The sequence below is a fragment of the Manis pentadactyla genome, chromosome 11, assembly GCF_030020395.1.
Source record: "Manis pentadactyla isolate mManPen7 chromosome 11, mManPen7.hap1, whole genome shotgun sequence".
In the NCBI taxonomy this organism is placed as follows: domain Eukaryota; kingdom Metazoa; phylum Chordata; class Mammalia; order Pholidota; family Manidae; genus Manis; species Manis pentadactyla.
The window spans coordinates 89,091,345-89,108,754 of NC_080029.1; positions in this window are offsets into that span (position 1 = coordinate 89,091,345).

Here is a 17,410-nt window from a genome sequence, read left to right on the forward strand (position 1 = left end):
CATTCCGGCCAGTCTCCAGCAAGAGGAGGCGTTCAGCAGGGAGCCCTGGAGTTGGTGCTTGCTCACTTTAGATTTAATTTTGCATTCTAATTAGCAATGTGGAAGAGAGAACAAAAGATCCCTGAAAGAAATCTGAAGATTTGCAAAACAGGATTTTGGCAAACCCCAGGGAGAAGAGCAAATTGAGATGGATGAGCACACAATGTTTAATTTATGGCAAAACAACAGAAAGCTGAGATTATTTATAAAAAGGCAAACTAGCTCATTTGAGGGACATTAATTGGAGCCCCTTATACTGCAGAAACAATAGCACCCAGACCAGAACAACATTTAACTGACAGGGGTAAGAGTGGGCAGCACCCCGATGATGGAGGCAGGCTGTACAGCAGCCAGCGCACATTTTCCCACCCAGTCTTCAGATCAGCGTCAGCTAGAGGATGGGCAGAGGCAAAGCATGCTCAGTACACCGATGACCAGCTATCGATGATTTCTTTCCAAGAAATGTCTATTAGCCAAATAATCCACCTCAAGAACTTTTTCCCAACCACTGCTGATCATACTTTGATCAGCATGTGCAAATAACCAAAATCTTAAAAGCCTCTGTATTTCTACAGCAGCCTGATCTAAAAGGAAAAAAGGGAGTGCCTTGGCTGGTCAAGGGGAGAAAGGAATTTTCAGTAGTCACGGTGTACTACTAAGTGTCTGCTTTGGTCTAGCCCTGTACTAGACATGTGATTCCTAGCTCTGAACTAGAATGGCAGAGTTGTGAGTCAATTGTTCTACTTCAGACCTGGAGGAGTTAAGCAACATGTGAGACAGAACCCATGCAGCGAGTGCAATCATCTCTACGTGAGTGGGTGTCCCTCGGAGTCCACAGTCGATGTCGGCTGTCCATCAGCCGCCCAGGCACCCACGGCTCTCTTTAAGGGGCTCCTCCCCCATTTTCTTCCAGCCTCAGTTCCACCTCTCTGCCTCTGCCTCTAGAGCCTTGAAAGCATCATTGGGCAGTACTAGCACACAGACCCTTTCACTAATAAGCAAGCTTCTCCTTTATGCAAACATTGATAGTTTCCACCATCTCATTGCCCCTCTGGCCCACTACTGAGCCAGGGAGGGCAAAGATCCCCTTCTTCTGGGAGTGCCCCTTCCCTGGAAATGCTTCATGCAGAATTCTGTGGTTTCTGACTTCTAGTGGGTCAACCTCTGACCCAGTGGGTCAAGAATCAAGCAGATAGGAATGAAAAGATGGTGTACTGTAGTCGGGCATGTTAAAAACATGGAGGGAAATGCAGGATCCCTTGAGAAGGGCAGATAGCAGCTCAGTTAAGAGGGCAGGCCCTGGAGTAGAGTATCTGAGTGTGAGTCTGAGCTCCAACACTTGCCATGTGAGTTTGAGCAACTCTTTCTGCCTCGGTTTTTTCATCACTAATATGGGTTTAGTGAGCATTCAGGGAGAAGCACTTAGAAATGCCCAATGGATGCCAGAAAAACAAAAACAGAGCAGAAGCAAAAGATTCCAGAAGCCTCAGAATGCACTCTTAGCCTGGATGAAGAATCTTCATACAAGTACTTCACTTGTTTACATCTCCAGGGATCTTCCTTGTTTCTCGTGTCTTGTGTTGACTAATACACCTTGGGAGCTGTTCTCGCAACTATTCATCCCAGTTGACAGGGGATAACAAACCAGCAGAGCAGGCAGTGAAGCTGGGGGGCTGCCGGCAATGGGCCCCTTTGGGCAGCAGGAAGGAAGGGGTTGTAGGTGGAAATGCAGAAATGATCATGAAATTGGATTCCAAAAAGTCTGATCAGCAGTTCTGCCAAATAGCAGATGCTTCTTGCCCTTTTAAAGATAAATCTTCTTTGTTTTGGACCTCCTGGGCAAACTGAGAAACTGTTAAGATGTTGAAAAATTCACTCTGAATATAGGGCACCCAAGCAAAAAACAGATACACAGAGGGCAGAGTGAATCCCTCCAAGTGAGCCTGCCAGTCCCTCTTCCCTTCACTTCTCATACCCATGGAAAACCCTCTGCTGTGACAGTTGTCACTGCAGCTGCTACAAAAATACAAAGATGTGACCCAACGCTGCTTCTGCCACCAAGGGGAGGGGACGGGCTGAGAGCCCTGCTTACTCAGTGGGGAGGGGTCCACAAGAAAGGCTTCTCAGCGCACAGCCCCCAGCATGAGAAGTGGAAAAGGCAGGGAATGCTTACATGGGAGACACTGCTTGTCTACAGTTACTGGCCCCAAGGCAGCTTTGATGCCATCCTTGGATTTCTTGAGATTTTCCAATAGCTAGAATATAGCAGGTTCTCAAAACATATCTGCAGAATGAGAAAAATGAAAGAATGCATGCGAGGAACTGGCTGGGTGACTGTCACCTACTCCCGGAGCATCTCAGCACTGTGGAGGGAGAACCAAAGGTGGCATCCAGACTCCACCCTACTTAGTGAAATTCCCCAAGGCTCTGGTTAAAAATGCAGATTCTAGAGCTCCACTCCCCAAAAGCTGCAACTGGGGATCTGCTTTTTTTAAACAAATTCTGCAAGTGATTTCAGTCCAGGTGTCTGTGGTGCACACTCTAAGGAGCAACTGCTCTTGATCCCACTTAACCAGTTGCCTTACTTTGAGCTTCAAAGGCAATCAGAGTGTTGGCCACCTTTTCTCCCAGGGGAACTCCTTAGCCTCTCAAATATCAATGGCCACCACAGCTTGCACAGCATAAAGGCAACCTGAAATGCTCTGAGGAAGGCCGCATAAACGCGCTCATCAGCAAACAAGCCTCACAACAGGCAGAAAAGGAGTTTCTGGTGGGGCCGAGTGGTAAGAAAAGGAGAGGCACAGTACCTGAAACACAGGCCCCGAACCACAAACATTCCTGCTGCATGAAGTCAGAACTTTCTGCACAAAAGCATGTGTCCCTTAGAGAGAAAATTCCTGGAAAACACAGAGGTTTTCATTGCTTTGTTTTAGAAAGAGGACAGTGTCAATCTCTCCATTATTATAAAATATGGGTAAATTGAGAGCTCAGTATCCTGCAAAACATCATAAAAGTTTAATTTTATGTTTTTACTGGCTTGATTCTAATGTTGGATTTTTAGAAGGAGCAAATAGGGGGCGTTCCTCTGAGTACTTGGACAGAGAGAGAAGGGAATTCAGAGCTGAAGGATGCCTCACTGGAAAGCCAGCTGATCTGGGGAGGGGTGCAGATCTGAAGGCTCAAATCTGAGACGCACAAAACTCAGAGTTCAGGAAACAGCCCCTCCCGGGACCAGGAGTTTAGTGTCTCACCAGGTGTGTGCACGCAAGAGAAACTAAAAACAGGACAAAGGAGGAACTGGTAAACTCAGTTCCCAGCCTTAATCCATTGACGTGAAACACAATCTGCTCGCTGTATCCAGGCCAAGGGAATGGAAAGACGATGCCAGGCCCTCACCTGGAAACTACTGGAATGCAGTCTGTCAACACTGAGCTCTCCTCTTTGCAGCAACCTGATGCCCCCGCCTTCTTCCAAACCAAGAATCTTTTCTATTCTGTTCGGCTAGCATTTGTTGAGTACTTAACGGATACTCTTGGAAGTCGGTGAAATGATCCTTTACGCCTAGCTCATGTGTACCTGTCACTCCAGAGCAGTGTCCAGTCTCATTCTTGAGATAAAAAGACACCTGTGAAGTTCCCTGTGGAATTTTAAAGGACAATAAATTATCAGAAATTCAAATTGCAATATCTGGAGAACATAAGCTACTTATAAACACATTGTATCCTAAAAGGTTCTTTCTAAATTCATTTTTTGAGGGTCACAACACATTTTTCCAAAGGGACAGTGTTATAAATGGTCATAGGTATGCAGTACAAATCTAATGAATTCATAATGCAGCTAAAATCATATATGTGCAATGAAAATAGGGGAAACATTTCTGTGGTATTATTATAATTAGCTTAGACATAATTTAAACAAACATATTTAAAAGTTATCTTTAATGATGATAGCCTCAGGAAATAATGTTCAACTGGAATTTGATGAAGAGGAGGAGATTTTTGAGGAAAGTGAAGAAATCTGGGCTCAGGAGGGCTTTAAATTCTTATCTCACATTCTTCTAAAAAATCACATTTCTCATTATAAAAATAGTACATGTTTATTATGGAAATGTGGACAAATACATCAAAAGTTAAAGTAAAAAATACAAATTATGCAAGACCAACACAATGCAACTACTATTAACATTCTATTTCTATCTTGGTTTTTTTAATTAAAGTATCACTGATATACAATACTATATTGGTTTCAAATATACAACACAGTGGTTCCACAATTACCCATATTATTAAATCCTCACCCCCACTAGTATGGTTACTGTCTGTCAACATAGAAAGATGTTACAGAATCACTGACTGTATTCTCCATGCTACACGACTATTCCCATGACTAGCTTCTTCCTATGTTTTTAAGTATAGAAACTATTTTCCCACATGATCCAATATCCATGTTCATTGTCTTCAAGTTGGTATAGGATTTAATTTTCATATTTTGAGAAGATAATGCATTTACATGACTGAAAGGCCAAATCTATATAAACAGACATACAAGGAGAGGTCTTTCCTCAGCCCCTATCTTCCTCTCCCATTACCCCCTTTCTTGTTTATCTCTCCAGTGCTTCTTTTTGCAAACTTTAAAACAATTCTTTATTTGATCTTTCTGGAATTTGTACAGGGTATTGCATTTTGAAAAGGATTTTTTTTCCCAATAAATTTTCTGATTGGCTATGGTTGATATCAAAGAAAGCTTGATTTCTGAACATTTATTTGAATACACTAATACTGTTGAATTTCTAAGCATTTTTTCAATCAATTGTATTGGTTTTAGATAGATACTCATATCATCTTTATATATGATATTTATACTGATAATTTATCCTCTGTTTCCAAATATTACCCTCTTATTTTATTTCATACTTTATTACCTCTAAAACAACCACCATGCTTCCTTGTGATAGATTTATAATTAGTGTTATTCATACACCTTAATCATAATAACAATATTTTCCATTTCTTAAAGAGACTGGCCAGTGCCACCTCCAGAGTTGCTGTTATCATATGTATTTGCCAGGAGTGGCTAAGTTATGTGGCTTTAGTAAACAACCATAAAATCACAAGGGCTTGGAACAAAGGTTTATTCCTCACTTAGGCTTCAGCTTTATCACGGATCATGGGAGGCTCAGTTCTGTGTCATCCAGACTCAAGGACCTATTACACTAGAGGTTATGCTATTGAATGCTGTCATTTATTGTGGCTGAAGCTAGAGGTGGAAAATTATGCACTGGTTTTCACAGTCCTCTGTCTGGAAGTGACACATGTCATTTCCAATTACATTTTATTGGCCAAATAAAGTCATAGAGTTATGCCTGACTTCAAAATGGCATAGAAATGCAATCCTACCATTTGCTTAAAAGGAAGACAACTTGGAAGTATAGATGGATGGTTCTAACAAACTATACCATCTCAATCTAACTTACACACATCTACATACACAGCCACAAATATACATGGATAGATTCCTTCACTGTTAATGATAGTTTTTAATATATCCTTGGTTTTTGGAGGGGACAGAAGTGATTTAAGTTAACTGAACTAATTAGATGATTTTCAAACAGACTCTCTAACCCAGTAATACCTTCCAATAAGATTAGAGTCAATTCAAAGACTGAATTTTTAAATTTTATGAATTATTAGGGCTTTTCCTTACTTCTTCCCTTCCCCTTAGAGAATCTAAATTAATTAAATTTTACTAAGATTTACAGGTGGTTGATTTCCAGATTTAAATTCATTATCATGTACAGCATAGCTAGTAATAATTATAAATGCAAGTAATCCCTAAGAGACCATAGTCCACTTTCAAATGTTACTCATTTCAGAAAATTTGGGTAATTCATGCTCTAGGAAAGGCATTGCCTTATGACACTGGTTAATAAATTAATGGACACATATTCAATAAACACCAAGTAATTACAAAATAATTCAGCCAGAAAAATCATTTCCAATTATGTAAAATCTCAAAGCTGTAATTTAACCTTTCTTCATTTGGGTTTAATTGCATCTCTCATATAAGGCAACAGTTTACCTAGAAAAAAAATGGAGCCATTCAATCTTCACCATCCCAAATAGAACAGGATCTTCCATTTCCATAGCTTCCATCAGGCCAATGTGGCGGGCTGCCTGAGATATGAAATCACACAGAAATTCTCTTATGAATCCCCCAAACACATCAGTGAGCTAAGAACCTATAACTATGTAATTATGGTATTTAGTCACTGATTAGCAAGATAGAAAAAAACAAATATTTTTATAACATGTACCCCTTAAGGGACTGATCTATTGACATTAAAATGTCCAGTGGAAATTCTCCTTGGTATTGAGAGGAATAGCCGCAGCAGCAGTAGTGATATGGTAGCAGCAGTAGCAGCAGTAGTAACATGGGTTGAGAACTTACCATAGCCCTTCCATCTTGCTAAGTACTGGGTGTCATTTTCTCATTTAAATCTTACATTTATCCTATGAAGCAGAAACTATTACCTTTATTTAACCTGAAGTAAACTGAGTCAAGAGAGGTAAATGTTTGAACCAAAGTCGTAGAGCAGGAAGAGCCGCTAGGAAGGACTGCAGGGTCAGGAGTCCAGTTCGGAGGGCGCTAGATGAAGTGTTGGTAGCTTGCACTAGGTCACAGCCGTGGCAAGGAGAGGGTTTAAGGCTCACTGCAGGCAACAGCAATTGCTGATGGACTGAGTGTGGCAGGTGAAGGGGACACAGCAGAAGAGAATGAGTGCTGGGATTCTGGCTCGAGTAACTATGATGATGTTATTTATTTACATGAGGAAGATTAGGAGAGAAGTAAGTAGATATGTATTCCCAGGAAAAACATTTTTTGATCATGATGTATGTATTAATACATATAATACACATACATATATTATATACTATATATAAATGCAAATATATGCATATATACATTTTTTTAAACATGATCCTAAAGGAAAGTCTTCTTTCACTTTCTGTTTTTCATACTGTCTTTTCACAGGAGACCCTCCCCAGGACCTTTCCAGCATGCTTTGAGGGATGTCTGCCAGGTTCCAATACATTAGACATTTTGTTACTCCCGAGTAAATTCTTGGCCACTCGAAAAGTAAACCACTGAATCTGAGGAGATGTTATATACTTAATTCTATCAACTATTTGGTTGGCGACTGACTTAAAACTATGTCCTGCCTCTATTTGCCTACATGTATGAATAGTGAGAAATAGAATTCTCTCTGTTATGTGAAGAAAAAGGGAACAAATCTAATCACAGGTACACATATCCTTCTGGAACCAGACTTTAGATCATGTGTTCCATGCAACAACACTTCCTTGGGATATTAACAGGTGTTTTGGAAGGAGGAAAAGGACCTGTGGTCACATGAACACTGCTGGATTAAACATACTGAAACAAGGTTTTTTACTACGGACATCTTTATAGCTTTAACATGATGCTAATATGCATTCTGAATCTCCAATGCAATCTTAAATATGCATTTAACTGTTTTCCAGATTTATGTAATTGCAGAATTCAATTTTGAGAGATGTTTTGTGGCATGTGTTTTGGGCATCTCTGCTCCAAAGGAAAGAAAAACATAAATAAGTGCTTAGTTGAAAAGACAACCTCATTTAAAATTAAGGGAGGTGAGATAAAGGGAGGCCACCATTCAGGCCACAGGTAACCTTGACCTCACACCTGTCACTGAGCCGATTTCCCCAGTTGGTCACTAAAATAGAGATTCGTCCTTGTTAGGGATTCTCAGCACCTGTGAAGCCCTGGAGAACAATGACCCAAGCCAGTCAGTCATGCATGAGGTGAGGTGAAGTTTAGCTACATTACCATCATCTTAGCACCAATTACTTTGAATGAATCCAAGTTTTGGACCAAATTCTGTTACATACACAGACATTTTTTAAAAACTGAATTGTGGTTGACTTACAATATTATATTAGTTTCAAATGTGCAACAGACTTGACACTTATATATTATGAAATGTTCACCCTGTTAACTGTAGTTACCATATGTCAGCAGACCAAGTTATTACAATATTATTTACTTTATTCCCTTTGCTGTACTTCTCACTTATTAGAGATTTATTAACAATTCATACAACATGTTTTTTCACCTCGGAGACGTCCCAGCTTTCTGTCTTGTTAGGTGCTCTGACCACTACCTTGAGGGAAGCATTTTTTGGAGGCAGACATGACAACATTCTAGAGACAGGATTCTGGAAGCCCCATAGTCCACATCAGAAGTACTAAGGGTTAGAGCTTCAACATGTGAATTTTGGAGGAACATAGTTGAGTCCATAATAATATCCTAAATATTGATTTCTGAATGATATTCCATCTCTAATATTCCTCTTACTAATTCATAAGCCACAAGTTTTCACAATGAAACCCCCACTTCTGATTTTTACTATGCTAATTAGTGAAAATTCAACTGCTTCTTTATATCCCTAACTTCACAATCAGGTACAAGGGAACCTAACTGACAGAGCCTAGAAACAAGGGAGGTGCCTTGCCAATGGGTTTCAGCCCTGGGCAAGTTCACTATGGATTCAGTGAGACGGAGAAATAACAATGGAACGTTCTTGGGGTGAAAGGGTTTATTACCCAGCTTGTTCTCCGGAGACAGATGGAGCACTAGAATTATGTCTGCATCCAACAGTCTGCAGGTCTGTGATCTTCCTGTCTCTTGTCTGCCCAGAGCACTGGGCAGAGCTCTTTATATAGTGACTCAATCAGTAATAGCTCATTGCCTACAGGTGTGGAAGCAGTAGCCTAGCAGCAGGCCAGTTACATCATCAAGTAGTTTAGGGGCAGGGGAGGACGCTGGCCTTAGGATCCTTCACTTTATCCACAGGAGGCTGGTGAAGTAAGTTTCTGGCTTTTATACTGGAAGGTGGGGACTCGTGTAGTTGGGCTCTTTCTTGCACCATCTGTATTCCTTCCCATATTTCAGCATACATGGTGTGATATTATGTGTATGCCAGCTTCACCTCTGGAGGCAGCCAATTACTTTGAGTGAGACTCAACATTCTATTAGTTATATAGCAACATTCGGGAGGCACAACAAATGTTCCAGCTATCCATAAACTGAGCAGTGTCCTTACTAGAGCAACTGTGGATGGGACTTGGCTGTATTTTATTATTTCAAGTGGTTCTCTGCCTACCTAAGATTTCATGAGTTACTTCACAGGTAATTGTTATAATAAATCCCTTTTCTGCTTAAACTAGCCAGAATTTCTTTCTTTACAGTCAAATCGTCTGACTGATACCGATCCTTGGATTTCCAGAAGGCTCATATAGTGCGGTTTTATTGCATATCATCTTTTCAGAAAGCATATATAATTTAGTGGTCTCCTCTCTCACACAAGTAAATCACAGGTTGACCAGCTGCTCAGCTTGTATTTAGACATATTGACCTAAAGCGGGGAGGGGAGGAATTAGAAAACCCGTGTCATGTCAGAACTGGATGGAACTGTAGCAATCATCTAATGGAGATGAAGAAAGAGTCCTATAAAGAAAGAAAAGATTGCTCAAGGTCACATCTGTTTTCATCCCTACCATCAGAAGGATGTTTTAAGTAACTCCTGTAACTCATTCCATAATTCTCTGCCTAATGATTATTTTTATTTAGATTTAATCTCTTATCCTATCAATGACAGCCTGGAAAATAAATACACTACAAGTCCTTAGTTGCTGTGGCTGTAATTCAGAAGAGAACAACTTTCTATTTCAGTTTAGACCCATAACCCAAGGTGGTCGAAAGAGGAATCAAGAAAAAGAAACCCAACTGGGCCTTGACTAGAGACGTACCAGAGCCAGTGCTGCCGCCTGCGCAAAATTCCACCCAGGCAGGGCTCCCCCGGCCTCGGCGGTGACTCCTTACAGGCTCATCTGGGCATGTCTTGCTCAGTCCATCTCTGTTTCAGATGACAACTCAGCTAGGCTTTAAGTTGGCATCCTGTTAGGTGGCTGGGAAAACTTCCCTGGTTGGGGGCCGTGAAGGAGACAAGAGCCTTATGCCTGAACCCGGCCCTCATGTCTTCCCTGACCAGGCCAGGCTAGCCAGGAGCAGCACTACTATTTTTTTAAGGATGTCATCCGGGGTAACTCACTCCTCTGTGTTTGCCATTCAGCCATAACTGTGGTTGGAGGGTTTTTTTCTTTGAGTTTTGTGTGTGTTTTAAACCTAAACTGTTCAAAGAAAATATGTGTTGTTCTTGGACCTCAACAAAGCATGTTTTCTGAATTAGATGCATTTTCACAAAGAATTAGCCTGAAAACTCCTATAAACTTAAAATAGACCAAGAACTGTTTCCTGAGCCCTCTCTCTTTGGAATTTAAGGTGTTTTTGTGAGTGCATATTGGGGGTTTTTTGTGGGGGACAGGATGGGAAAAGTTATCATAATGAAGCAGATTAAGAAAAAAAAGAAAATAATTTAACTATTTCCCATATTACCCCATACTTTGAGGTTTACTTATGTTGATAATAAAGTTTATACTGGATATTCATTCATTCATTCATTCATTCATTCATACACTCTTTCCTTCACAAAAATTGACTGCATATTTACCAGGTCCAAAGGCACTGTGTTAACAGAAATATACAGGAAGGAGCCTGGGGTATTTAATTAAAACTCAGAAATAGTGGCATCTACATTGCCGACAAAACTGCCTGCAAAGGAGGCAGAACAAACCACAGTGAACTTCACTAGCCAAGAAACCTCACTAAATTATGCCCATCCAAGGAGAAAGTTAATTACTGGCTATGATTAATTGCTTTCCGGGCTTTTGAGTTTTAACACAGAAGGCAAAAGAAGGCAAGGAGTTGAAGGAACAATCCTTCGAAAATACACTGGGGAGAATCAAAAAACACAGATGTTCCTCTCTGGGGTCCTTGTGACTGGTCAGATCCTCTTGCTCAGATACTAGAAGGGCCTAGTGGAAGCAAAAATAGTGACTGTGAATGTTAACACACTAACTAGTCTTTATTCTGTATCCAAAAGTCCAAGACTTTCTGAACAGAATCTTTCAAGACTCAGCTCAGACACCACCTCTTCAGGCACAGGTTCTGGGAGCTCTCCACCCCCAAGCACTCCCCACAGCCAGCCAGGCAAGGCCCCTTCTCGGTGCTCCCACACATCCAGGCTTATCCCTCAAAACTCATCCCTCATCACCAGCATCGTGTTTGTGGGGCCTTCTCCCTCACAGACTTGGTAGATAACATGGAAGGTATTTGGCACATAGTAGGCACTAATAAATGATAAAGAATAGATAGGTTATGAACTTTCAGAACATGTGTTTAAAGGAAAACATTCATTGTGAACATTTAAATAATAAAGACTACCTTAGGCAGTTTACATTTAGAAGCAAACAAAAAAATCTGACATACAGAAGAAGATAAACAATGACCTATCCCACAGGATCTATGTAACCGGCCACATCTTCCAAACTTCCAAGAGAGGTAATTGGCCTCTAGGTAACTCTCAGTTCTAAACACTAAAGGTGTAGGGTTCATTTATTTTTAACAGTGGAAAGTATTTCAGAACAGGACGTTGACACACATAGAAGGTACTATGATTTAAGCTACGAAAATCTTGGATCAATTAAAGCTTCAGCCGTTGGAGCTCCCTCTTCAAACTGCAAGATTATGGCATATACAGAATATTTGAGGTTACAATCAAATAAAACTTAGACAAGTTAATCTGAAACATTAGCTGGTGCACATAATTATTCTACTATATAGGAATTATGTAGCAGTGGTGAGCAGCTTGTGTAGATTATTATAATAATTAGCAGAGCTAAATTATACTTTCCTTCCCCACTTCTGGTTCTCCAGTATCGGTAGAAGTGGTAGTGCCGCCGATACCACCCACTTAGCAATGCCTACCACACAGAAGCCTAAGCACAGGTGCCAAGGAGGCAGTTCTCTGCACCCTGAGCACCTTTCACACACCTGCCTCTGTCACCATTCCAAGCAGTCTCCCCACGCTCTCTGCCTGTTCAGTCTCCCCCTTATGCCCTCATCCAGGGGAGGATTCAACTTAGAAATGTGTAGAGTTTAGGGGGTCTTATTTAAGGGAAAAAAATATAAAATTATGAATTCAAAATTAGGTAAAAATGATCATTTAAAACAAGAAATCTCACAGCAAGCTAAAAGATACTTAAAGTAACAAATAGCAAAATACCACAAAAATCCAGAAAAAAGTAACAGAACATTTGTATCATACCCGTCTATAACACTTTTCGACAGACTATCTTCTGGCTCAGTACATTTCACCTTTGTGTCTCCTTCATTATACACATGCATCCAGTGTGGCTCACTATAGACTACATGTCATGATACGATTTCTAGCCCTACACCTTCATGTCAGGACAGGTAGGCAACAAGAACACACATGGAAGCCACTTCCAAGCCCGGATGGCCAACAATTACTCCATGAGATGTAGAAGTGACTGTGACCCACATAAATATATCCTACATCTAAAAATGCCTGTGGTCACTCTCTCCAACATGAGCAGAAATGTGAGAGAAGGCAAATTAGAATGGAACAGTCAGTGGACTTAACCAGTTGTGGTTAAAATATCTTCCTTTTGTAAATGTTCCCACCGTTACCGATGTTTCCACATGACCACACGCACACAGGGCCTTGGAAGGAGCCCAAGCACAGGGGAGCCGCGAAACTCCCACCGGCCTTTGGTGAATCCACGTCTGCCCTCCTGCCACGACTCCTTCTGTGGAAGGCAACCCCCACCCTCCCCAGTTCAACAAAGCCAAGAGGCTCAAGGTGCTGAGCACCATGCCTTAGGAGAGGACAGACTGACAGACAAAGGGAGCAGAAAGGGTGAAGTCACACAGAAGCCCTCTGCCTTCCAGTCTTGGGACAAAGATGGGTGGAGAGGGTGCTTGGAGTTCTGAAGGAAGTCAGGACTTGGAACTCGAGCAAGGGGACTCCAGGACATTGAATAATGAGCTAAATGCTCTTCATGTGTGGCTGCAGCTCATGCGCACGAGAAAGGGAGGGAGAAGGAAGGGGGCAAAGCAGGAGGAGTGGAGGAGGAAGAGGAAAAGAGGGAGGGGAAGGAGACAAATGAGAAAGGGAGAGGGAAGGGGGGAAGAGAAAGAACGTTTCCTCCGTGTACATCTCTGCCCTGGGAAGCAGCAGTGTTTACCTTCAGTGTCATAATAAAATTAAAAGCTTTTTTTCAGACTGTACACTCATCCTCTTAAATTAGAACAAGTGGCAATTCTCTTGGCTCCATTCGGTAAAATGCAAACTGTCATGATTTCACTATTAAAAAAGGGAAAAGGGAAAAAAACCATCTCCCAAGAGACTGATATCACTTAGAACAAAAGCCCGGTGACCCAGCGGTTCGGCTGCTGTCGGTGTTTCCCAGAGGCCGGGGGTCATTCATCCAGACTTAAATGGGATGCCAGTCGCCAAGTCATAGTCAGTCTTCAGGATCCTGGGCACGATAGTTGGGGTCTTCTTTATGTTTGCATGTCTTACTCTTGAACTGACACTCGTAATTCTCTTCCAGGGAAAAATAATAACTGAAAACTTGGAAATATCACTTAATTTGGACTGCACATGTGAAGACTGTTCAGAAAATTTGAAAAATTGTATTTTATAAATGGGTCGTTTGAAGTAGCATGTTAAACCTCAGAAAAGTTAAATTCTATAGGAGGAATGTGTTTAAGCACTGTCAGAAGCCAAGTCCCTCATGAAAGTCCTGGAAACTCCTTTGTTTCACAGCTTCACAGCCTCATAGACCCCTTTTAGTAACAGGCACCTCTGGAGGCCGCTTGATTCCAGACTACTTAATGAACCCATACTATTGGTGAAACATCCAGACAGCATTTCACAACCTGTCTCAGTAACATTCCATCACATTATAATCCTCACTTCTAGGAAACCATTACTTCCAAAGAGACTGCTTTTGTTCCAAATCCTTTCTGGCAATAAGAAGAGCACCACCTTTGCGATTTCAGTAACAAAAAAGGTACAGATAAGGCACAACTACCCCTCTGCAAACTAATCTGTCTACTTTTTCTCAGCCCTGTGACCCTCTGTGTGGCCCCTGTACATAAGCCAGGGGTCCCTGGGCCCTTCCGTTGTGGGCAGAACAACTGAACAGCTCACTGTACAAAAGATGCAGTCGGTGCTGGGCCTAAGGATTCAGTTCCAAGGAACCTGGGGGGCCAGATTGCTTCTAATTCTGTAACATCATGTCCTAAGATGGGTAAACCTGAAGTGACAGGGCACTTCTAAAGTGCTGAGAAATCCCACCCTTGTGCCAACAGGTAGCACCCTCCCGGAGCGGCAGCGAGCGCTCCAGTAGGAGAGTCAGGGCCTGGGCAGGGGGCTTCCCAGCGGGCAGAGGGCACGAGATACTGCGGGTGGCCTCGGCTTCGCAGGCTGTTCAGCGCCTTCTGCTCTGCTTCCTTCCCTCCTCTTCCCTCCTCTCCTGGCTGTCCCATGTCTCCCTGCCTCCATATCCCAGGTACATCCTTGCTCTTAACAGACAAACTGGAAAGCATTTCTGCTGATTTCAATACTGAAACATCCTCAAAACCATATGAAGTGACTCTCAAAGAACAGAACAATATAAAGGGAAAGACTCTAAGCTGGAGATCAGGGCACCTGGACTGTTTTGGACGCCCACCAGCAGCAGGCTCTGTGACATTTTTCAAGTCACCTCACCTCCCTGAACTAACTTCTTCACCTATTAATTGAGGCACTAGATGGCTCAGGCTTAAAAAGTTCCATGGCTTGATTTTTGGAGGAATTTCAAGCCCTTGTGGAGAGAGAAGAAACTGGGAGGTGGAGGCATGCTTCAGACTCATTAACTCGAATGGGTGATTTCCCAGCCCTCTCCTCTTGTTTGTAAGGCTGCTTTCGGGTGTGTGGCCTCCTTGTGAGAGAGCAAACATTGAAAAGAAAAATTTCCACTATAACCCAATACTTACTGATGTCCCAGAAGCTCATCAAGATGATAAAGCATAAAAGTTGAATAGAGAATGAGGTCTGAGGACCTAATGCATAACATGGTGACTACAGATGATAATACCATATCACCTAATTGAAATTTGCTAAGAGAGTAGAACTTAGATGTCTCACACACACAAAGGTAAATACATGAGGTGTTAATTCACTCAGCGGAGGGAGTTCTTTCCGAATGTATACATCTATTGAATCATCACGTTGTACCCACACTTTAAACATCTTACAATTTTATTTGTCAATTACACCTCAATTAAGCTGAAAAAAGTTGAATAGAGAAAAGAGCAATGAATGGGGACTTGGAGAAGCTGCTTCAAAACACAGTGCTTTCCATCACTGACCCTGAGCAGCCCTGCACCCCTCACTGAGAAGACCCATGGGTCTTTTACCGAAAACAAAATTTGGGGTTTATCCAGATTAAGAGGCTGCTCCTCATGTCCTGACTCCCCTTTCTTGCTAATTCTCCCCAAACCATTTCTAGGCCCAGGTTAAGATCTCACCATCTCCTTTTTCTACTTCCTGCCCCATATCCTCCTAGATTTCCTAGCATGTCGACTTCCCAGCCCCTTCACTCAGGATCTGCTTGTCCTAGATGAGTGGTCCAGTCCTTCTGCCCCATAAATGGACTCAAACATAAAGGGATTTGGAAATTCAAATATGAGAGCTCTTCCCAAAGCCCAAGCCTTTGGGGTACTTAAAAATCTAGTCCTTGCACATAAAAAAATAAAACTGATCTTGAAAAACCAATGAATACAGAGTGTTAGGTCATGTGGTAGAGATAATGCATGCTTCAAAATTGCACAGCAAGAAGAAAGAATGCCACATAAAGTCACTGGAGAGCACCTCATGGAAGAGGAGGAGCTTGAGAGGGTGTTGGAAGGACAAGAAAAATCTGTTGGTGACTTTCCTTGGCTCTGGCCACCAAGGCAGCTGAATTAAAACAACTTTAAACCATGATCTAGGGAACTTATTCAGAAAGATTGAATTAATGATGTCTTCATTTTAGAGAAGCTATGATTTTGATCTATTCTAGAAGACGATGACTTTTGGTTGCTGCTCACTTCTAAGGAATTTTCTACTGCTAAACATTTCTAACATTTAAAAAAATCTCTACACAAAGTCACAGCCCACCTTGCTGTTCTCTGCTAGACAAACAAAATTTTATTTTCAATGATTTGCTCCCCTTAATCACATTCAATTTTTCACCTAGCTGTTACTAAGAGTCCTTTCCTTCTATTTCTTTACTGGCCACGATTTTATGTCAATCCCACATCCAATTAGGGGAATGGGGAAAAAGGAAATCCTACAGCAAAATGCCATATGCCATACAATTTCATTTTATATATATAATCCTCAGGGATAGTAACTTGGCAGAATGAGAACTGGACCCTCTTCCTGGAAGGCCCATCTCTTGGGTCCTCAGATTATTGGCCTGAAATAACAGCACTTTCAGACTGAGGACACATACACACACACACACACACACACACACACACACACACACACACACACACACACGACACTATCGCCCACATTAAATATGTAGGTTTTCTTTTTTCCTATCTCTGCTTCTCTCAAAGCATCCCAGAAGGACTTAGGTGTCTGAAAATACTCTCAGCACTCACCCAGCAGGAATGTGGGTGAGTTCCCAATAGCTGCCCCAGCATCCCTCCACTGAACTCCTTCTGTTCCACCAGAAAAGCCAGAGTACCACAGCTTGGGAAGGCCTTTGTGTTTGAGGCAAATTACTCCTACACCTCTTGTCAGCTTTCTCTAACAAGAAAGCTCTTCCCTGCCACCATGTAGGTCACCTTCCTATTTGTAAAACATGTAGAATATTAAGATTCTTGTCCTTGTTTGGTTGAAAAAAGCCACGTTCCAAGAAAACTCCTACAGTTTTCTTGGGATTCCTAAGGGATTCATACAGTCCCTTAGTCATGGAAGCAGCTAGCCTTACAGGACATTCAGTGAGCTTCTACTCAATCCATGTGACTAAGCCTAAGGGAGATGATCTTTTTATAAAAGAAGAGATATATCCTGCTTCATGGACCTCTTGTGAACCTCTAGCCCTCAGCTGATCTGTAAAAGATTAGCAAGTGGGCCAGGGGGAGCTATCTATCCCTCTGAAAACTGTTATCTAAGTACCTGGTATATCATGAAGAATTAGTAGCAAGTGAAAAAAAAATCAACTTTGAAGGAGCAAGTAGGATGCTGGGGAAGGAGAAAAGCCACATGGGTGGCTGCTGGCTGAAATCTTCAGAACTGTTTGGATGACTCATTACTTATAACTTCCAGGATAGGAATATGATTTTGACTAATCATCTGATA